This window comes from Miniopterus natalensis, chromosome 8 (genome assembly GCF_054644295.1).
Source record: "Miniopterus natalensis isolate mMinNat1 chromosome 8, mMinNat1.hap1, whole genome shotgun sequence".
NCBI lineage: Eukaryota > Metazoa > Chordata > Mammalia > Chiroptera > Miniopteridae > Miniopterus > Miniopterus natalensis.
In genome coordinates this window covers 61712520-61734771 of record NC_142088.1, presented here as the reverse complement: position 1 = coordinate 61734771, position 22252 = coordinate 61712520, and the positions used below count along the sequence as shown (strand labels likewise).

The following is a 22252-nucleotide window of genomic DNA, read 5'->3' as shown; positions in this document are numbered from 1 at the left end:
ACATGAAATACTTGTCTTCATGGAGCTCACTTTCTAGAAAACATTCATTAAACAAGTAACTCAAATACACAAAGTAACGTCAGCTCCTAATTAAATATAGGTGCTAGATATGTCCACTGAAGTTAAAGTTCTTTCAACTCCAGCAAAGCTTGCTTATCCCAAGATCAATTTCGAACTTATTTTAACAAGGAAAAGCTTGTTTTATAATACATCTTTCATGCAACAACTGCTTCTTAGGAGCCTAGGCACAGTTTTCATGTGGTAGGTTCGATGGTACTTCCTCCCTGATACAATTAGCATGTTCCAGCCCTTTGTGTTCTGAATCTAAGTTGGAATGATCAGAGGTGCATCGTTGCTGACAATTTGGGGCATGGCCCACAGTTGCGATCCAGCCCTTGAAAGAGGCAACTGAACAATCTTTTTGAGGCCTTGTTTGCTATTATTAGTTGCTTAACAAAATCATAGATCTTTTTCTTTATTGGGTCATGATTACAACGAAATGAGTATGGACAAATAAAGCATATTAGCAACTCGGATCCCAAAGCAGTGGACTCAGGGTTTGGCTTTTGCTGCCACTGCAAGACACATGGCAAATGATGTTCACACGTGAGACATAGTTCCAGAGACGGTTAAGGATTTATACAAACCCCAGGACCTTAGCTATACCTCCACCCCCTTCTATCGCCCAAGCATGCCAATGGAGTATCAGTGAGTGAGAATAAAATGATTATAGGAAGAATCTTGAATCCTCTGCTCTAATTTATTTTTAAGTAAATCAGCGGTGAATGATTATTAATCACAAGTCACTTATGAAGCACTTCCCAAAGAATCACATGTGCGTGCCACAGCGGCGCTCAGAACCGCCGACCCAGATAGCCTAAATTCCTTTAAAGTTAGATAACCACATGTGCTCTGAATTTTTAGAAATTCATTATGTAGTTAAATACCAATAGCCAAAGCCAACCAGCGTCATAATTTAAGCACTTAATTTGCTTTATTACTATAGTTTTCTCCTACTTGGCTTCCTTTCTCTCTCCCATATGAAAGATTTGATGATAGAGGGGGGGCGGGGTAGGTGGTTAGCTCTCCCTAAAGCAGGTACCTCCCTTCCCCTGCAGCGTGTGTCTTTCAGACCACCACTGACAAGGTGTTGATATGTGGAAGTAGTTACCTCAGGTCGACTGTTCCTGCAGCCAGGCTGGGAGCAGTCACTTCAATGGAAATCTCCGCAGTCCCTGCCAGCTTCTCTGGCCCACAGATGTCTCAGGATGCAGCCCCCTTTCTTGGTTGCAGCATCGGGATTTGCAAATGATCAGCGCACCAGAGTTGTTGCCGACCTTAAGGTGGACTTCAGCAAAAGGTAGGAAACCTGTCGGCCTCAGAAAAATATTTTTTAATGTTTGGAACACTCAAAAAAAAAAGTTTTCAAAGAGCTTCGTCCTTTGTGATTCAGGTGGGATCGTTTTGTTCTTCCTGGGAATGAATCTTTTGCTTATTTGGGGGTAAATGTGGTTTTACATACTGTAAGTTTAACCATAAATCCTTCTGAAAATGCAAACCGAAAGCACGCTTTCCTTCTCATTAAATTCCATTATATACCAAAAGCAAGATCTAAGTGTAGCTGTAACAGGATCTAAGCAGAGCTGCAAACCAGAAGTACCGGCTGCCTTGTAAACAGTACAACATGAGAACACTGGGGAAGGTCTGTCTCCATTCTGGCTCAATAAGTAATGGCTGAGTGCAGTCAGACCCGAGCATTCGGTTAGAGGCTTAAACTCTGAAGAGCACGGCCGGGTAGCCTTGCAGCAGTTTTTCAAATTATTTTAATTATTGTGAGACAGGAAACTTGTTCAATAGAAAATATGATTTCTACAGAATAATGCAGCCACTCTTTAATACGCAGCATTGTTGGAGCTTTCTTTTCCCATATTTTCATAAATAAGTGAAAATTTTTTTTTTTTTAGAATTTAGGATGTCCATGGGCACTAAGAAGAACCTTGGCTTAAAGGCCAATTTTTAAAATTTGACAAGAGGAAAGAATATTTGAGAGAAAATAAAAGAAAGGGGAAAAAAGAAGAGAGAATAAAGACATAGAATGGGAAGAAAGCAAAAACTGAACAAGGAGAGGAGAGAGGCGGGGGGGCACGGGGGCAGGAGGCAGGAGGGTAGGGGGGTAGGGGGGCAGGGGGGCAGGGGGAGGGGGGCAGGGAGAGTAAAGACAAAGCTAGAATAAAATATAGAAGGAACTGCCAGTGCCGTTACTTCAATGCACTGAGCTTTCAGAGTGGATCAGCAAAAAGGCAGAAAGTTCAGGTGTTCCTGTAATTGTGATACATGGGGAAAATTCACACCGTTAAATGAGCCTTAAATTCTCATTTCTACCTGTGTGATACAGAAGCGCACTGTGGTATGCTAGGCTACAAGCGAAAAGATGCCAAAATAAGTATAGGAAGATGGAAGACTTGTGAGATCCTTCTGTCCCATGCTCCTCTGGTATTGAATCATAGAATCTGTACATTTATATCTGATATGATATTAATAGGGCCCATTTGTTACATGTTTTGGTTGAATAATTTTAAGAAGAGCCACAATTTTTATAAAAAAATCGTTTTTTAAATGTGATAAAGGTTCAATGTTTTGTGTGGGTTTTTTTCATGGAGAGATAGTTTAAAGCTTAAATATTCAAATTCAGTTCCCCATCCTAGGGACTAGAAGTCAGCAAAATGCTAAGATAATGATGCAGAACTAGAATAAGGGAAGCCATTTCCATGAAGGCTGGGACACAGGTCTTGGAAGAACAGCTTAGGATATTGCAGAAGACATAAAACTAAAGAAGATATCTGGTACTCTTTTACTGTGTAGATGTAAAACAACAAGCTGAACAGCCATGTCTTAAATTAACTGCATTATATGAGCATTTGTTTCATGAAATTATTTACAAAAGGACATGCCATATCTAAATGTCTGTAAGAGAAATTCATCCTATTAATTGCAAACTTACTTTGTACTGAAAACCTTTGGTTCCACCGTAAATGTTTTTGTCAATGGAGACAAGATTGGAGAAAAATTTTCCATCTCCATAATAACAGTTTATACTGACCACACGATTGGAAATTAAGATTTCTAAGATCTTTACCTAGCATGTTTCTATTTCTACAAGTAGACAGTATTTATTCTTTTGGATCTCCATTCATCAATCTCAAAATGGAGACCAGATAGAAGGGGTATGTATCATGGATTTGCTTGTCTGCACTCTATTATAGAGAAACCCTGGTCCACATTTAAAGATTTATTTAAAGAGAATTTAAATATAAACAGCTTTGTATGCACATGTGTATGTAATGGGCGAAAGGAAAAAGAAGGAAATGTCATGAATTTTCTTCTCATTTTTTCTACAAGGCATCACTTCTTCGGTATATTCTCCCTTAAGTGACACTCCTTTTCTCGGGGCCATGCACTAAGAGCAAATGATGCCGCCTTTATAATATTCATGAAGGTTCTTTGGCGTTCCTCCCTGCTTAGCCGCAAAGTTACTATCGAAGCAACGTGTTGGCTGCTCATGCTGTGCAAAGGTCAAGTCCAAATGCTCAAGGGAAGCAGGAATTTGGGGCAAAGGTCGATGCTTTTATACGAGGGGCACCTGACCCCCTCAGGGGAGGCAAGAGCGGGCCAGGGAGGTGATGCTTTCCTTCTAGTCATCTATGCCCGACGCGTTCACTTCTAACCTGGAAGGGCCTGGGCTGTGCAAACCCTCCGGGGAGCGACTAATGTCATCATCCTTAGCGGCGCACTCTTGTTACGCATCTATACCAGTTTTGCCAAAAGCTCCCCATTGCTCCTTCTTTATTAAATAACAAGTTGCGAGGGTCAGTTCTGCATCACCACTTCAATTTCCTCATGAAAAATTGCCCTTCTTCCTTTCGGGCCCGTAAGCACCCCGGCCAATACCGCTCACGCCCTGTCATGTAACAAAAGGAAATAAAGGCACCTGACCGATAACCTGGCCTCGCCTGCGTGCTCTGGCCACCGCTGTGATCTGCGCAGCTCAGGCGACAGGCATCGTTTCCTTGTGTCCCTGTGAACACCAGCATGGGCAACTGGATATGTCAGTCACCCAGCCCTAGCTCCTTGCCAAATCTGCTCGAGATTTGGCCAAATAACCTCACCGGCTTAAGGAACGACAAATGCCCGTGCTAAGAAAATTCTTACTGTCCCATTCAGTCTTACTGTCTTTTAACCCTATGCACAAAAGACGGCTGGCCCGTGGGCACAGGATTTTACCTCGCGTGTCGAAGGTTGCTGAGCTCCTAGTTGCCCCTTGAAGGGCATCGCGGGTGCAGCAGCAGCCCCAGGCCTTCCCTACGGGCAGATACAGGAGCCCAGCTGCACTCGGCGCGTGTTCTGCGTGTGCTGATCCTGAATATGAGGGTCCTGCCCCTCAAACAGCTTCTGGGACCAGAGGCTGAGACCAGTCACAACTCTATCAGCCTTTTCCGTGATAGGAATTTTAGACAGGTTTGATGAAAATTTTGAGATTCACTGAACTGATGCATGTCAGCTGAGTGGGGAAAGGAACTGGGCGGTGTACGCACCGATCTGTCAGCGATGGAGCTGAGGATCAGCTGGCACCGTGATCGTTTTTAGCGCAGCTCTTGCCTTCCTCTGCTCAAGTGCACCAGAGGAAGTGCCCATTTGCTGACTAGAAATTCACAGTCGAGGTCCACTGATGATGCAGGGCGAGGAGGCCTGTTCTGTTCCTCTGCTCACGAATGAGCCAAGCCGACCTTCACCTTTCCACAGCTCTGTATTTAATTATGCAGTATTTGGAAATAAAGTTCAGTCACAGTTCACTAATAATTTGTTCCCACCTAAGAGAGAGAAAAAGATTTATTAATCAGTAACACTCAAGTAAATAAATAAATAAGTAATAACTTTGTACCAGGTTGCAATGTAAAATGGAGCATTTATTTAAGGGAAAATTATAATAAACAAATAATAGCATAAATATGCTAAATTTTTAAAGGGTGTTTTTTTTTTTTTCTTTTTCTATTTCATCGTAAAACCTTAAGAAGTTACGGATGAACTTAAGCAAACAGGAAAGAAAAACATCCTGAACCCAAGGAAGGTACAGTAGCGACTTTCTTGAAAACAAAACAATCTTTTCCATTCCTGCCATTTGTCTGAATTCTTCCTCCGGGCAAGCTGGACAGCTGCACTGGTAGGTTTTTTAGTCATGGATTGTAAGCCCCACCTGGCTAGATTTGTTTAGCAGACAGCTGGCAGAATTAAATAAAAAGAATGGGACACAAAATGCTTCCCCAAAAAAGCTGAGAGAATACTTTTTGGATGTTTTAGCCTTTTGGAGGTTTATGGTTTTCCAGTTTTTTTTCTCGCCTATATTCACATACTAGTATATGTGAATATATCTTGTGGATATTTTCTCTCAATTATAACACCACAAGTGAGGTAAAAATGCAGCATAAATGAAAACATCAAGTAAGCATGTCTTGAATGACTTTTCTTTTTTTTTAGTTAGAAATACCAATTTGCAGTTTATAGAAGTCCCCAAGAATGACATCAGTTTTAAATTAGCATTTTTTATTTCTACATTTTCTTTGCTATTTTTTAAAGCCAATAAAATAGATTTTCTTCATCTGGAATGTTCTTTCTAGCTTAAAGATAAGAAGGAGTCTAAATTGTGGGAATGGCATCCTTCTGCATCTGTTTCTCTCTCAAACCTATCAAATATCTAATTTTTGGCATGACTGCTGGCTCCGACAGGGGGATGACATAAACCAGCTTTGTGGTTACATGTTTCACTTTTAATCTCATGGAAATAAAAATCAGCACTGAAATGTCCCTTTACATGTGACAATTTGGGACTCTTTTTCCAAAAGCCCAAGCAGAGGGGCGTTGACCTGGTTAAGCTTAACACACAGCACATGCAGAAGTGTCCTGCATTTTTATGCTAAAAAGGAACAGGACAAACCTGACTCGTAGAGCTTTGTTCCCATAAGAAGTGGACTACAAACAATGGGAACTGTGTGACTCAGTGGCAGCAAGTTACCAAAGAATGACAGGAAACACATGCCAGGATCGGGAGATGAAGTTGCTCACTTAATAACTGCACCTCTTCTGTGTGTTTTATCTCTTTCTGTAAATGTGGTGGGATTACTGGAAAAGCTCAACCATCATGGGTTCACTACTCAGCACAGGGAGAATCCAGGATTTTCACTAAACACAGTAAATATAGTATGCAGGGCTCAAAAAACCCAAAATGGTTTGGACATGATCCTGATTGGAGGAACTCCATGAAAATAGATTCCAAGTGCTTATAAATGAGCAGAAGGGGGGGGGGGGCACACTTGTTTTAAAGACAGCATGGAGAGAACCATGAATGCTGATAGCCCAGCTAGCACCTATGAGATGACAATGATCTCCCCCTACTGCAAACGGAAAAGTACGTAGCAATTCAAGTCTATTTATACAGCCCAAGGAAATGTTCTGAATATCAAGGGCCAGGCCAGGAAACAAACTCTCTAATTCATTACCTAATACTTGCTTTCCAGAGCAAAAGCCTGACTTGGCCCCTCTCCACCCAGCCTATAAAATCTCTACATCTCTCCATGCAAAGTAGACTTTATGGAGCCAGGCATGATCTGTTCATTGCAGAGGACTGATTCTCCCTAAGCACTGATATCAATATCATACATTTCAAATACAAGGGAGGCCTGGGCAGGCTAATCCCTGGGGCCCAAGTAAACCAAGTGTGGTCTCTAGGGAGGCTGTTGGCATAGAGCAAAAAGGCACTGTTACTGTATATGCTTTCACATGGTTAGCAAAACGGGTCCTCATCAAAGACTAAGGAAACAGGCATGGTGAGAAGGGAGGAGTGAGGTCACTCTAGGTTTCTGTCTGACCCTTAAAGACAATCCAATCTTGGCTGTCATCTGACAGTGTTCTATTTAGTTTGATAGATACAATTACATCTATCTCGCCAGATAATTAGAGTACTGTGCATCTTCCATGTATCGGTGGCTTAGCAGAATTAAAAGCTATAAAATCTTTTTGTGTGTGCTACGGGGCTTTCTTTTCCTTCCCTAAGACAGATTTCCTCTCGCCCTCTTCCCCTGCGCAAGGAAAAGAAAAGGGAAAGAATTCCCTGTAAGTTGTAGATTCTGATTCTGAATTGTTTTGTAAACGTTTCGTATGAATCCATCAAGTCTGTCTTAGATCAACTTGCATCTCAGCCAACTTCTTTACTAAAGAAAATTGATTCTTGTTTACTTCTTTCAGTAAGGAGAATCATGATGAATTTTAATAGGATAACCCCGACTGTTAGAAAAATCTCCCTCCTTTGGCTTATGGGAGCGTTGAAATTTGTAAATCAGAAATATGCCTGGATATTAAAAAAACATTTTTAGATAAAAATAAAAGATCTCTACAAGTTTAAAGCTCAACCTTAATAGTTGTTCAACAGCCATATTTTTTCCTGTTTTCATCACCCTGATGAGCAGTACATTATTCTGATACTTTGTTAAGAGACCCTTTAATTGCAAATTGACCTTCAGTTTTTAACAGAATCGCCCACCACCAAGCAATATTTTATTTTTGGATTAAAATTAATACCGTCCCTTACTGTTTCAGCACACATAAGCACTTAATTGGGGATGGTGTAGACTACTTAGTAAAATGAATATTCCTGAGAGAAAAAAAGTATTTGCTAAAGGCTAATTCTATTCATTGCAATCTATGAGAGAAAGAGTTTATTATTTTGATAGAGGTAAACATATTGGTATGGGAATACTGTAGTATAGATCCCATAGATATTACTCACGATATATCTCATATTTAGCAACAGAAAATGTCCTGTATTATTTGTTGGGTCAAACGATATTACATATTCTTGGGAAGAGAATTTATGGTTTTAAATTTCTAGAGTTAAATTTATAACATGAGAGGTTACTAATTTCTTCCACCACCTAGAGTTTCAAGTCACTAATTTTGCTCATCTATTAAATGTATGTTTCCTACGTTTAAGGAACCAAAGAAACCTGCAGATTCTGTGTATTCACCCAGGGATCACTTAGATGGTGGGGAAATGTAACCAGCTTCTTTGTGGAATGGAGTGATCAGTGGGTGCCAGTAACACTACACTACAATGTGTAGAGGGGGAAATGAAGGCTAGCTCATCCGAAGGAAGCTACAGGGGAATTTTAGATCAGCAGAATGCAATTATCCAAGTTGGAATTGCTCCAGGACACCAAAAGCGAATTCTAAAGGTAGATAAATTGAACAGCATTTCTCCTCAGTTGCAGGACAAGCAACCACATCCCTGACAAGAGTGGTGCTTGTTCTATTTATTTATCTTTACGATGTGAACACTACTGACCAAGTGCTGGCCACTGTCATAGGAAATGGAGTGTGTAGATCATTTGATTAGAAGTGGGAGCATTAGATCTACTAAAGGCACCCTATACTTTTCAGCTATCCAAAACCTGAAAGAAGATATTTTTAGAACCTGTTTCAAGATACAATGCACTCACTGATGGGTACTCAGGAAGACTCTATTCTCAGTCCCTCTTGCATCTAAGTGGGAGCACATGACTGAGTTCTGGCCAATGGAATGTGGTTGGGAATATATACTGGACTTCTAACCAGGCCATAAAACTAGTCTCTCTCTTACACAGACACACACACACACACATTCCCTTGGAAATAAATTACTCAGAGATGGTGGATGAAAGGAGTTCAAATCCCCGATCTTGAGTCCCTGCTTGAAGAACAGCTGCCCAGAAGAGTCACTCAAGCTATGTGTAGACTGAGCCATGAACAACAACAAAAAGCTTTTCTTGTGCTAAGATTTGGGAGGTTTTGTGACAGTAACTAGAGATATCTTGACTAATGTAATATCCATGATAGAAATGGAATGCCTCTGAATTCCAGAACTGAGAAAGTTGAAAAGTCATTCCATTAAGCATGGATGTGGTAAGATGTACATTTTCATTTATTGCTTGTGAGAGTATAAAGTTTATACTAGTGGCCTGCAGGGGAAAATAGGCATAATATATTAAGCTATAAGAACTTTACATAATTCTTTTACTTTGACCTGTTAGATTCGAGAATCTATCCTTAAGGAAAAACCCAAATTAGTAACCAAGATTTTTGTTCCTCAGAACATTAGTTATGATAAGAAAAATATTATAAAACCTTAATGTCAACAACAAAGAGATAGTTAACTACATTTGGCTACACCTTTATTAGGAAATAGTATACAGTCATTAAAAGTTGTATATCCAGTGAATATTTTAGTCATTGGTTTATTCAATAAACTAATGTTTATTGAGCACCTATATGATGTGGTAAGACTTAGTCTAGATGCAGGGAACTTAACAATGCACAACCCCAAAATTTCCCTGCTTTTATGATGTATGTATTTTTGGCAGGTAAGACAACACTGTACAATAAACAAATCAAAAAATAAAATAATTGATGCTAATAACAGACCTGGAAAATGCTCCAATGAGAGTTTTTAAGTAAAAAAAAAAATCTAACATACAGGAACTATATATACACCACACATGCAGGCACACCAACATCTCACTTAAGGAATTAGAGAGAAAAGGTTTGGAAAGAAAAATAGTAAAATTCTCACATATGCATATGCAATTTTTCTAATCATGAGCAATTCAAAGGCCATGAAACATATAAATGAGTTGCATCGCTGATGTACGTATTTGAAATATTAAGTATATAAGCACCAGTGTGGAGGGATCAATTCACATAGAGTACAAATGTAACTGGGCAACCAACCAGCAGCCACCTCTCAAAACTATTTTATTGTTGCAAATCAAGTAACACTTTGCAAAGTGATTTAAATTGTTTAAAGGAAAACATTTCTTTTTTAAAAAATTCTTGAAAAGAAAGAGTGATGAGTTTGGATAGAAACCAGCTGCTAATGCTGATGATTGAGGTGGAAAGAATGTAGCAAGTAGTGGAGTGATGGTTGTTAGGGATGTTGGGGCCTGAGGAATGGGTTCATCATTTCCCTACCCTGGAACTAACACAAGGGAACTCAGGAAATTTTTTCAGTTTGTACTTCAGAGAATGCAAAAATCACTCATCAATCAAGTGAAAAATTGAAGAATCACTAGTGCTCTGAAGTGGGCACTTAAATTTTCCACTATAACTTACTCTATTTTCAAGGTAACATATATGGGATGGGTTCATATGTTGATCTTTCAAGTGCTCAGCACGTCCATTCACAAATATCAAGGGTCTACCTTATGCCATACTGTCAACAGTGATTATTTCCGAGCTTAGGAATTAAGGATTATTTTTGTTTTAGTCTTCACACATTTCAGCTTTTAAAATATTTTCTAAAGAGAGTATAGCTTGCTTTAAAAATTAAATAAAAACAAAAATAAATAGTACAAGTATACATAAAAACAAAGTGTATTTCTGCCTCTTTGTTCATTGGGATTGTAAATGCAAATGACTGAGACTCCCACATTGTAATGGCATGATGCTACATTGCATCTGTACAGGTGGAATTACCATCAATGGCTTCAAGTTGTTACCACAATGATCCCAACAGCCATCGCCTGGCAGGTGAGCTTAGGTAATGCCTCTGGGCTCGGTGCCATGCCCATTAATGCCACAAATCATAAAGATGCTGGGAGCCCTAAAAGGATGACCCCCCCTCCCAAAATCCCTTCACATCTATCCTTAGAGCCCCACATCTTCCAGTGAAATTTGCAGAGCAGAAAGCATTTCAGAAACAGCAGATTTCCATAGAGATAGAAAAGAGAGCATGTTCTTAGCTAACCTCAACAAAAAATCTTCGGTCATTATGCACACAGTCAGGAGGGTCTGCAGTCCTAGACCTATTTCACCAGAACTAATTCTGTTGGCAACAGTTGGGAGCTCTGAATCAGAAGGTTGGAAGGGCCCTGGCCAGTGTAACTCAGTTTGCTGGGCTTCATCCCTAGCACTGAGGGGCTGCCAGTTTGGTGCTAGGTCAAGGCATATATCCAGGTTGGGGGCTCAATTCCTTGTAGGGGGCCTGTAAGAGGCAGCCGGTGATGTGTCACTTTCACATCAATGTTTCTCTCTCTCCCTCTCCCTTCCTCTCTCTCTAAAAATCTTAAACAAAAAAAAAAAAAACCACACAGAGGTTTGGAAGAAATCTAAGTCAGATCTAGTCCACCACCTGCCTCCAGACAATTTTCCAGGCAGAAGGTTATTTATCCTGTTCTCAAAGCTCTCCATTGATCTGAGGAAAAAAGACAAGGGTATTTATATACATGATGTTTCTTACCAAATGTGTAATATTTGCCACCTACACCATCTGCAGCAGTTCAGAATGTAGTAAGATTGAAAGTTAAACTCACTGATCTCAGGAAAGAAATGAAATAAAATATAACTTCCTCCAAAGCTTTTGATGAAGAATCCATAAAGTGGCATCAGTAGTTTAAGGCAAAGAATGAAGCCTTTACTTAGCAGTTGACAATCACTGCAATTTTTAGAATGCAGATAGGAAAAATTCAGTTGTTTATTGCTGCCCTTAGTGCAATTTTATAGAAGTTAAGACCAAGGTCATCGCTTATTCTCTGGACATGCCCTTCAGTTGTACTTGGTTCCATGGCTTCTAACCTCAACTCTCAAATTTTCACCCACAATCCTCTTATTCACACACAACCCATTTCTTCAGATTTTGGACTTGAACTGTTTAAGATTCAACAGGTTACTTTTCCTTGATGACCTATGTACTTACTGACCATGCTTAGCAACCTCTAGTGATTTAATTCCTGCGTGGCCCATTTAGTATCCTTGGTCGTAAACTGGCCTCAACATGACAAGTCAATAGTCAGGTATTTGTCCTTGACATTTCTGGTGGGGAGTGAAGCTGTCTCCACCCAGTCAAGGTGCAGAGCTCCTAGAGGCCTCAGTAAGCCCTAGTATCTGTGCAAGAGCATGGTCAGGCCAATGAATGTGCAGCAGATCTATAAGATACCCTGCTCTGTGGACAAGCCTACAGACAAATCAGAGTAACCCCATCTCCAGCAACCAACCCTAAGTTCCGGGTGTCATATAAATGCCTCTGAAATTAAACTTTCTCTGGGCTCATTGCTGGAGATATTGGAGGCAGTGAGGTCTATTTCTTTAGGAAACCTCTTTCTCAAAAGCCATTTCCTACTGAGATAAGTCTGGCATTCAGAGCTTCCCTTAGAATTACTACAGCCCAACTGTTATTGAAGGAATCATGATTTCACATACGAGTTACTCAAGAGTGAATTTTATAGGATTTATTCTTCTCTAATGCAGAAAGTTGGTGGAAATGGCCAAACTAAGTTATGCACTTAGTATGCACAAAATGGTCAAACAAAGTTATGGCAAAACTTTTATGCATATCATCTTCCTTTCCCAATAAACAAATAGGGAATTAAATACTAGCAAATCAATTATACAAGTATAATGGATTCAGAATCATTTTTGACAGTCTAGAGCCCAGAGTTCAAGCCATGTCTTGCCACTAGTCACTAGTATAAAGCAGATGTAAATTTACTCACATATAATACAAGACATAGTTCTTTAACATTTCTAAGATATAGTCCACCAAGCCCTGGCCATGTGGGACATGGTGAGCTCTCCATAGTAAGGATAGAGTGAGCCAGGACAGGCAAGGTAGGAGTTGGGGCATTGCATGCTCCTTGAGCAGAGCAAATCCAAGGCCAGCATGCATATCTGAAATTTCTGATCAAAGGGTGGCACAGGGTAGCGCAGGGGAAAGGCATTCTCAGCATCTAGCAGCACCTGAGTTGAATTCAAGGACATGAACAGAAAAAACACTGTTTTGGCCCCAATCTACTGGCTGGCAGGGTCTAGGGAAAAGAGAAAGACCCAGGTGACTGTGTGGGAGACAAGCTGGCCTCTAGTCCCAGAGCAGAATGACAACGGGAACCAGGACCAAGAACCAACCCTGGACGCAGCTAGATAAGAAAATGGGTCACACCTGAAGGGTGATAGGTAGAGAGGCCAAGGCATGCCAGAGTCCTAAAGGCTGTTAGAGAACATCATCTACTGAATCTCTACTGTGTCTACTGTACTAAGCAACGTTACCAGCATATTTAAATCACTTCTTAAAAGAACCCTCAGAGGTAGCCACTACCAAAAAATGCTTTATGGACAAAGAACATTTGTCCTAAATAAATTTGTCTCTGGCTAAATAAACAGCTTGGAATACATTGCATGCCATCACCATTCCCCCTGCCCTTATCACACCCCTAGAGAATCACAATGCAATTCAAAGCTCTGAGGTGTCCTCTATTAAAGAAATAATTTTCCTTTGTCTCCTAACACAAAATTTCCAATGCAACCACTTCCCCCACCCCCAACAAATGTGCCTGTATACTGTTCTTTCAGACATTCAAAATCTTCATTCTGACCTAGTTTTCCAAGAAACAGACTCTGAATATTTCTGAGAAATGCATGTGCTCTGCAACACAAACAAATGTAAAATATTATCATCTTGGCCAATTTGTGCTGGTGGAAATGAGTAAAATGGTGGTGTTAGAAGCCATTAACAAAGGGGTGGTGCTGAAGTTTGGCTCAGTATAAATCTACCAAGACAATAGCCTTGTGTGGCTGAAGGTCTCAATTTCTGGCATGATATAGACCACAGATGGGGAATATATTTGGGATTATAAAAAATATACAGAGTGAATAAATGAATGGGAGAAAGTAGGAACAATATTACATATTCCATCTCTGTAGAATAAATTTTCCTTTGGCGGGGGGACAATAAATTCCTCCCACGCTATAGGATGGGCTTAGCATCATAATATAATTATGAACTCAAAGAGGATTTACTCTCAAGTGTCTTTTTCTGCTGGTCCCTTCCAAACAGAGCATGTCTCCTTAGAGAGGCATGCAGATTTTCTACTTCTGCTCCATCCTCAAATTAGTAACCAGCCTTGGTGCCATTGCCTCTATGGAAGAGGAAAACTTAGGTCCTGGGCAGCCTGGTGTATGTATTTGTTGGGATGGAGAAGGAGAGAAGATGGTCTCATATGAAATTCTGGATTAAATAAATGAACAAACAAAACTGTTCTTTCAGGAAAGAGCTTCTCAGAGCCTTTAATGTGCTCACATGAGCTGTGGTTGTCTAAGAGCAGGTCAGAAAGGAGTGAACATATTATATAACATTTTCTAAGCTGTATATTTTCCCATAAAGCTCTTTGTCTGTGGACCTTTGGGGGGAGATGCTGCACTGTCTTATCTAACTTTCTTTAGTGTGCATAGCCATAGCTACCTCTAAGGGTTGCTGTAAAGAATGAATGAGACAATGTGAGTGGTATTTCCTAGCAGTCATGAATAACAAACCTCAAAAAAATGTTCCTTAATAACCTCTGGGTACTGGGGAGGTCTTGTTATCCCCACTTTGTGAGTGGGAAAACCGAGGCTCACAGGATTTGAGAGACTTGTCTTCAACCAAACAGCCAAGCCTATGGTTTCTGCCTCCAAATTTAACAAGCTTTCCCCTGTGTCACTGCTCTGGCCCCTTGGCAGCTCTCACGCCCCATAACTACATCATTACCTACCAGGATGTCACATCCACCCAGAAATTCACTTTGCATGAGGCACTCTGAGTAAACCATGTGGGAGCCTCACATTTGTGAATTCAACTCTTCGAGGGCTTATGATCAGAAAACATATGCTATCCAATTTTTCCCACACATGCCACTTCTTAGCTGGCCTATCACTGGGGGCCTGTGCAGTGTGGTCTGTTTGAGGCCAATAATCATATCACCATTGTAATGAGTGGCAAATCCTATGTAATTTACACATTAAAAGGAGGCTGAGATGCATGGAGAAACCCAGCCCCCATTTGTCTAATGAAATTAAAGCTCTTAGCCAAATAGTGGTGCTGAAAAGATGTTTGGGAAGGGCTCTCCAGGGCTCTCTCGCCCTTGCCTCTGAAGAAGAGGGTGAGTGTTCTTTATTCATGATCCTGCCTCTACCTAAATCACTCCCACAATGAGACCTCTAAACCAAGGGGCCCTGTCTGGAAGCTTGATTTACGCAGAGCTGAGGCCAGGCGGGGCTTACAAAGGCATTATGACTAGTTATTTTCAATAACAATTGAAAGGAAAAAGAAAGCAGCAAAGATGTTCTGTGGCTTGGCAGGCAAAGCATTAAACTGCCCTGCTTCCTCCTCCAAAACGCATAAACAAAAGTTTTGAGCCATACCTGATAAAGCAATTATTTTAAGATATTTTTCTTATTACGTGGTAACTGGACATTATCATAAAACAAGTGTGAATGACACAGCGTTTGGAGCAACCACACTGAGCTTAAGCTCTGGAATGAACCATTGGCCTCATGATAAGGAAAGAAGGGGTGGCTGGCTCTTGCATTCAATGGTTGTCCAAGTTCTTGTGAATCCCCATGACTTGAAACTCTCCCTCAAGTCTGGGAACTAGCCATGTTGAAGTGAGATAAAACAAAACAAAGCAAACATAATTGGATTTCAGTCTGAAAGTCAAGAACCTACTATCGTGAAGCTAGTCAGTACACAGGATGTTCTTGTTTGGTCCATGAAGGGAAAAATCATGGAAACGCTGTGGAGTATTTGAGTCTAAGAATATACGAGGAGGTATTGAAACAATAATCTGTGCAGAATAGCTGGCATATATTGGAAATGATAAATATCCTTTAACCTTGCTTAAGCAACTTCTCAAAGGCAAATGCATTTGAAAAAAAGAAGTGCTCAGACACACATGTTCATACCCACACCCCTGAACCAGAAAAATAAAAGGGTGTGTTGAGAGGCATGGTTCTCCATTTGAGTTACAGTTGATTCGTTACAAGAAACAATTGTATGCATTTATGTAAACATTATTGATTTCATAATTTTTCAGTATTCTTTTCATAAATTAATGCCAATAACACTTTTCCAGGTTTGAAATACTTTCATGGGCCTTTGAAAAACTCCTAGATATATGCAGCATGCCTATACTACTTAATGGATGAAATAGTCTTGCCCTCACCATTTATGTTCAAGCCAAATGTCATTACTTATTAGAAGTGTTTTCTAACTACTCATTCCAGAAAAGCCAGCCACTCCATGCTCAGTGACTCTTTAATATTCATTGTGTTTTTTTGTGATCTGAAGTTTTCCACTGTTTAATATTTACCATATGTTTCCTACTGCTTGAATATAAACTTAATGACATCAGAAGCACAATGACTGTCCTCTCCATTGCATACCCAGAGCCTAGAATAGTGCCTGGCATATAGTAGGTATCCAATAACTGTCTACTGAAAGAATGGATGACTATATGACTGCATGAAGTCACACATCCTAGGTTAATTCTATAATAATATTAATTTAAAAGAATAATGATTGAAATTTGCATTTGTGTAGAGCTCATAACTAAACTGTGATGATTTCAACAGTAACTATTCAAGATGCCATTTTCAAAGGTATCTGCTGTTACAGGATGGGAGATGGGGCTGTGGCTCAGTTTTAAGTTTTAAATTCATACAAAAGAAACTCTTCCATCAATGGAGTTTTAAAATTCTATTTTGTACCTGGATGGAATTTTGTGTGACTAGTTTGGGCCAATGAATTACATGTAGAAATTACGTGTCTTCATTAGGTAGCTTAGAAATATATTCTCCCTGTTTTATGGTGAAGAATCAGAAGCTTGGAGAGGTTAAATGCCTGTCTGTTTTAGTTAGGATAAGTCAGGCTCATGCTACAGCAACAAACAATACAGAGAAGAAAGCCACCAGAGAGAACATGACCTAGCTCTCAAGGTAGGTGGAAAGAAAACACAGGCAGAACCTAAGTTTGCAGAGACTTTTGGAAGGAAGCAAAACTTTCCATTAAGATAGATGTATAAAATCTTGGGACATAAAGACTATAGTTTCAATAAGTACACTAACAAAATCCAAGCTTAGCAACAAAAATGTTTAAGTATAAATTGGACACTTTCGTGCAGCCTGTGTGCCAGAAAATGTTGAGCTCACCCATAAAGCCCCAGCCCCAAGAAGTGAATAACAATATCATCAGGGTCTCAGGAAGAGAAATGAGAGACAGACATCAGAGCCCAGAGTGGTGGTAATTTACATACAACACCCATTAAAGAGAATAAGTTTAATCATCTTCAACAAATCACTCTTTTTATAAAATCTTTATTAAACAACATCTCTTGGTAATTGTGATAATCAGATACCAGGGCCAAATGAATCTCATGAAATGCTGGAGTTATAATTCTGTGATCGAAGGTAGTGAAAGCCAGTGGCACATAATTCTGACTTGAGTAGTTTGTGTGTTGTACTTAGCTATGTTATTTTATTTTCTCAGTAACTTCATTAGGTAGCTAAGAAATATATTGTCCCTGTTTTGTGGTGAAGAATCAGAAGCTCAGAGAGGTTAAATGCCTGTTTTAGTTAGGATAAGTTAGGCTCGTGCTACAGTAACAGGCAATACAGACAGAAATAAAGAGTTTGCTTCTTCATTACACAAATCACCTCTCCGTGGCAGCTGTTCTTTACCATGGCTCAGCAGTCAAGTCTGTTTTCATTTTGTGCCTCTACCACATCAACATGAGGCCACCTTGTAGGTTGAGAAAGAGGTATCTGGGAAATTACCCAGGAGCTTTTCGCAGACGTAACCCAGAAGTGACACACATAATTTCTACTTGCAATTCATTGGCCCAAACTAGTCATATGATCCTATTTCAATGCAAAGTTGCTGGGAAGCTTTCCATGTTCCCAAGGAAGAGGAATTTGATATGAAATTAGTTTCAGTCACAGTGCCCAAGATTAAACAGCAAGTAAAGTGAAAGTGCTAAGATTTGGCCCAAGTCTGATACCAAGCCCAGTACTCTTTTTCTGACTCTATCTATACTAGAAGATAAGGATTGTGTTTTTGTGTTTCTAAGGCCCATATACCTGACATACAGAAAATGTTCAAAACAGTTCGTGGAACAGAAGGAAGAGAGGGAGTACAGAAGATATTTATTGCTTTTTACTTCATGATTGATATATTCTTTGATGCATAGTAGAGGATAGATATGATATAGTCATCAACAAAAGAAAGAGGGAGGGAAAGAGAGAAGAAATTAAGAAAAGAAATAAAAAAGATGACATGACTCTCATGAGGAGGAAATAGAGGCAAAAGGAATCTACTTGGAATGTAAATTGGTATGTACAATATGCTTCAAGTTCTTTGGCAGAGAGGTGAGATGTAAAGTAAATGTTACAGCAAAATTATTTAATAATAAGACTACCGTATTTCTTCCTCTCCATACAATTAACAGTAGAATCAAAGGTCTATGCTTTTACACAGCCCTTACAGGAAAAGCAGACATGGGCGAGCAGAAATAAATTAAGTATCTGCCATTGATTGTCATGGATAGCACCAGCTTATTGAGCTAATACTTTATTAGTGTGCTATAGCTTGGATCATGATGGTCTTTTTATTGTTTTTGTGGTAACTCTTTATTTTAAGTATCTTATCATTATGAATTCATTTAGTATTGATTGCAATAGCACTGATCATAAAGAATTAATTTGGCATTGCCATGAATGTCATATGCACTTATATGAGTTCAGCTATAATTCAAAATTAATTAATATGGGAAGGTATTATTGCTTTGCAACTTTGCAATCTTTTTAAATGTATCTAAGTTATTTTTGTTCAGCAGGTAAAATCTAGCACAAAATCTACAGAAGGCATTCTTTAAAGGGCAATTTCATTTAGTCATAAATAAGTGGGAAATCTGCCTTTAAAAAAATTCTTTATGTCTTAAAACATTTGACATTCCAGCCACAGAATTCAGTTATTGAAAGACTAAAGCCCTGTGTCCTAGAAAAAAGATCATGTCTGCTGGGTGTTCCTCCGTGCTAGGCAAGACTAGGGTGAGCAGCGTAATTGAGAGTTTGCCTCTCCTCAATGTCTTCTGTCTCTCACCAAGGATGATTTGTCCCTGTCAGAGCGAACAGCTCCCAGCAAAGGAACTCCATTTACTTATAATGATATTGAATTACCAGAAGGTACAATTCAGGACATACTTCTAGCAAGCTGACATTGTTGAACATAGGTATTAGTGGGAATCTGGTGTGGTTCAAGATCTAAACCAAGTGGCAACTGTCTGGAATGCCTGTCTTTGGCTTTTTTTAAAATCCACTCCACTGCCTTCTGTGGCTGCTGCTGCTGCTCTGAACACAGTTGTGGTGGCATGTGTAGACCTACTGGGTTGTCATGCTGCAGATGGCTGACCTTACATACATCTGTACTAGGGTGTCATTCCAGGATGGTAATGTCTTAAAATAATCTCCCTTCACCCACTCCCTGTTGAGAAAATCTTCAAGGATTCTCATCATCTGCATTAAAATGTCATTTAGATCCAATAGAACAATCCATTTCTCCACCAGGGATTCATCATGAGGCAACCCAACACACAGGATCACTCTGACTGCATAAAATATTAGAGTTTTAGTGGAGAGGTAGGCTCTGAGGAATAATCTGGCACATGGGGACTGCCCAAGAGGCAGACCAATGAGGAAGGCCACTGTGGTAGGCCCTAAAATCCCAGGGGCCATAGAACTTACTGAGAAGAGGCAGAGGAGCACATGTAACTAAAATGGAACCTTGAAGACAAATTTTGGCCAAGAACAGTACAAGATTAGACAAAAAAAGCAGGCCAGAGACCAGCTAAGGGGGCTTAGCCCAGGTGAAGTCAGCAGAGAGCAGCTGGGCATTAGAAAACTCCCGGGGCCCTGCAACAGCTGAGGCCTCCCTGTTCTCAGTGGAGACGCTATTGAAAATGAACTCAGAATATAAAGTAGAAGGTCAGCAACCAAATTGATCTGGAGGGGGAATAGGCGTATGCCCCTAATGACTTAGTTAGTATCTAGGTAGGCAGGATGTGCCCTGGGCAGAGCCCAGAGCCAAGGCAGCATATACAAGCAAGACAGAACCATTGAAAGTCATAGTAGAGCTGCTTGTGGCATCCCGAGGAGGGGACGTGCTGCAAAGTGAGCTAAGGATGCCAGATATAAAGAGACCAGTCCCAGAGTGACCAGCAATTTCTGGAATATTACTACAACATTTTTCTTAGTAGTCCTAAATCTGCTTTACTAAAAGCACCTTTGGTGATATCAAAAATTGGTTTTCTCTTGTAGCTTTCAAATGCACCCTGTGAGGATACCCAGGTTCAGAGTCAAAATCAGGCAGCTTCAGGCAGCTCCTCCAAGCTGCTCACCTGACTGTACAAGCTCTTCCTTCTTCTAACTTCCACTGTGCTTTCACTTGGGGAAATCATGAAACTAGAAAGAAGCCACACCTTTCACTGGCCAAACCCTTTCTTACAGTCATGGACAAATGTAATTATCACCCTTGTCCTAGGTAGTAAATACCAGTAGTTTTTTAATTGGTATAAACAAAGGTTGTTCTATTCCTCGGTCTGATACAAAAAAGATATATATAAAAGTCTATTCTTGACTTCCTAATTACTGATACTTTCTTTGTGTCAGTTAATAGCACACTGCAAATCACACAGCTGCTGAACAGAAAATTCTGAAGTCCAGAAACCGCCTGTCCCACCAGATCAGTTCAAGGTTTCAGGAAACGGGTAAACTGAAACAAACTGAAGCGACTTGGCTCTTAAATGTCGTACATTAGCACATCCTTTGATTATAGGTGTCTCGGGGTGTCTCGGGGGCAGTGACACCCCACTTGCTAATAAACACAAGTCAGCACCTCAAGGAGCCTACATGAGCATATGCATTCACCCTTAAAAATTAGCAGAGGATGTCATGGAGATAAGGGGGCATTCTCTATTTGTGCTATGGGAAGCAATAATGGAGATTTACAGTTCTTCAATATAGCATAGGATTCCCAGAATGCTGACTAACGGAACCACTCGGAGGTTTATTGATGCACTGCTGTATTGGAAACACAGGTTTATTAATAAATAGCTACACGAGAGTATAAGAGGCAAAGGAGATAGCACATGACGCCCCATGGCATGAAAAGCAGGAAGCCCTCGTGAAAAAGCATGTGGCTTGAGAAATGTGACCAGGAGATGAACTGCAGAGATCAACTTATAAACTTAAATATTCAGGGAAAACATTCAAGGGGAATCTATGCTAACAGAGCCTTTTCCTTCTGTTTGCAGGTTTTAATAGCCACAAATGTCTCTTAGCATTTCTCTCCCTTAGGAGGACAATATCTGAGTGCTGACATCAATTTCTTTAAATTATACTGGCAAAAGATAAACAAAGCTCAAGATATAGAAATATATTTTCCACTGGGGGGGGAGAAAAAAAAGGAAAAACACACACACACACACACACACACACACACACTGAAACCAAATCCTCATATTTCTTGGCTCACAGTAGCAGGCTGACTAGTTACCCAAAATGAGCTTACTGCAAAATCACTCTGTTCTCACCACAGGCACAATTTACCAACTGGGTGCAGCAGACACCGGGCTGGCTCCTGAACTTCTCTTCTCCAATTAAGCTCCACAACCTGTTACCATTTTGCCAATGGACTCTATTTACTTAGGTTCTGCTTAACTTGCCAAGTGCTCACTCTGTGGAATTCCCAGCAAAGAGGAAAGAACAATTGGGGGAAATTTTTGTTAACATCCTTTCTTTTAACTTTCCGTAGCGGAGGGGAAGGCATCAACGTGGAGCAGATGTGCTGAGACCAAATGCTCTCTTCCCCATGATTACGGTTGGTTATACCTGTGGATAGGCAAGCTAATTCTGCTGCAAATGTGCAAGAGAGGGTAGTACTGACGTACAATGTGCGGCCCTGGAGGCTTTGTTCCCACGTAATAGGGTGCTTCGTTTCACAGGACCTGGCACGTTCAGAAGAGAACTGAAGCAAAACAGCCCCGTGCAGTTGGAACCGTGAGCTCCCTCTGTACTGTTCAGAGAGTGCCCCAATTCTCAGAAATGTTGACATAAATATTGTGGAATTTCTTATTTCGACTTGGAAAGTAATGATTCTTTCTACTTAATGTGCTCAGCGCCTCAGCACCCTATTGTTTTCTGCCATTTGAAAATGCCCGAGGATGTCATTATAACTACGTGTATCAATATTAAACCTTTACAAACAGTTGACTAAAATGAGCTGTTATTATCTTTGTTTCTGAAAACAGTGTACCTTTTTACTTCATTTATCAGTAACTAGGTGTAGTCGATTGCAGCCTGGTATTGATCC

General features: G+C 40.2%; 1 long non-coding RNA gene across 1 annotated transcript; it reads left to right on the top strand.

The window, feature by feature from the left end:
- Positions 1-1268: 1268 nt before the first annotated feature.
- On the top strand, positions 1269-21821 carry LOC107524591 (uncharacterized). The gene is made up of 3 exons (XR_001601985.2): positions 1269-1360; positions 5070-5125; positions 21479-21821. It is a non-coding gene; the product is annotated as an uncharacterized LOC107524591 (long non-coding RNA).
- Positions 21822-22252: the final 431 nt, after the last annotated feature.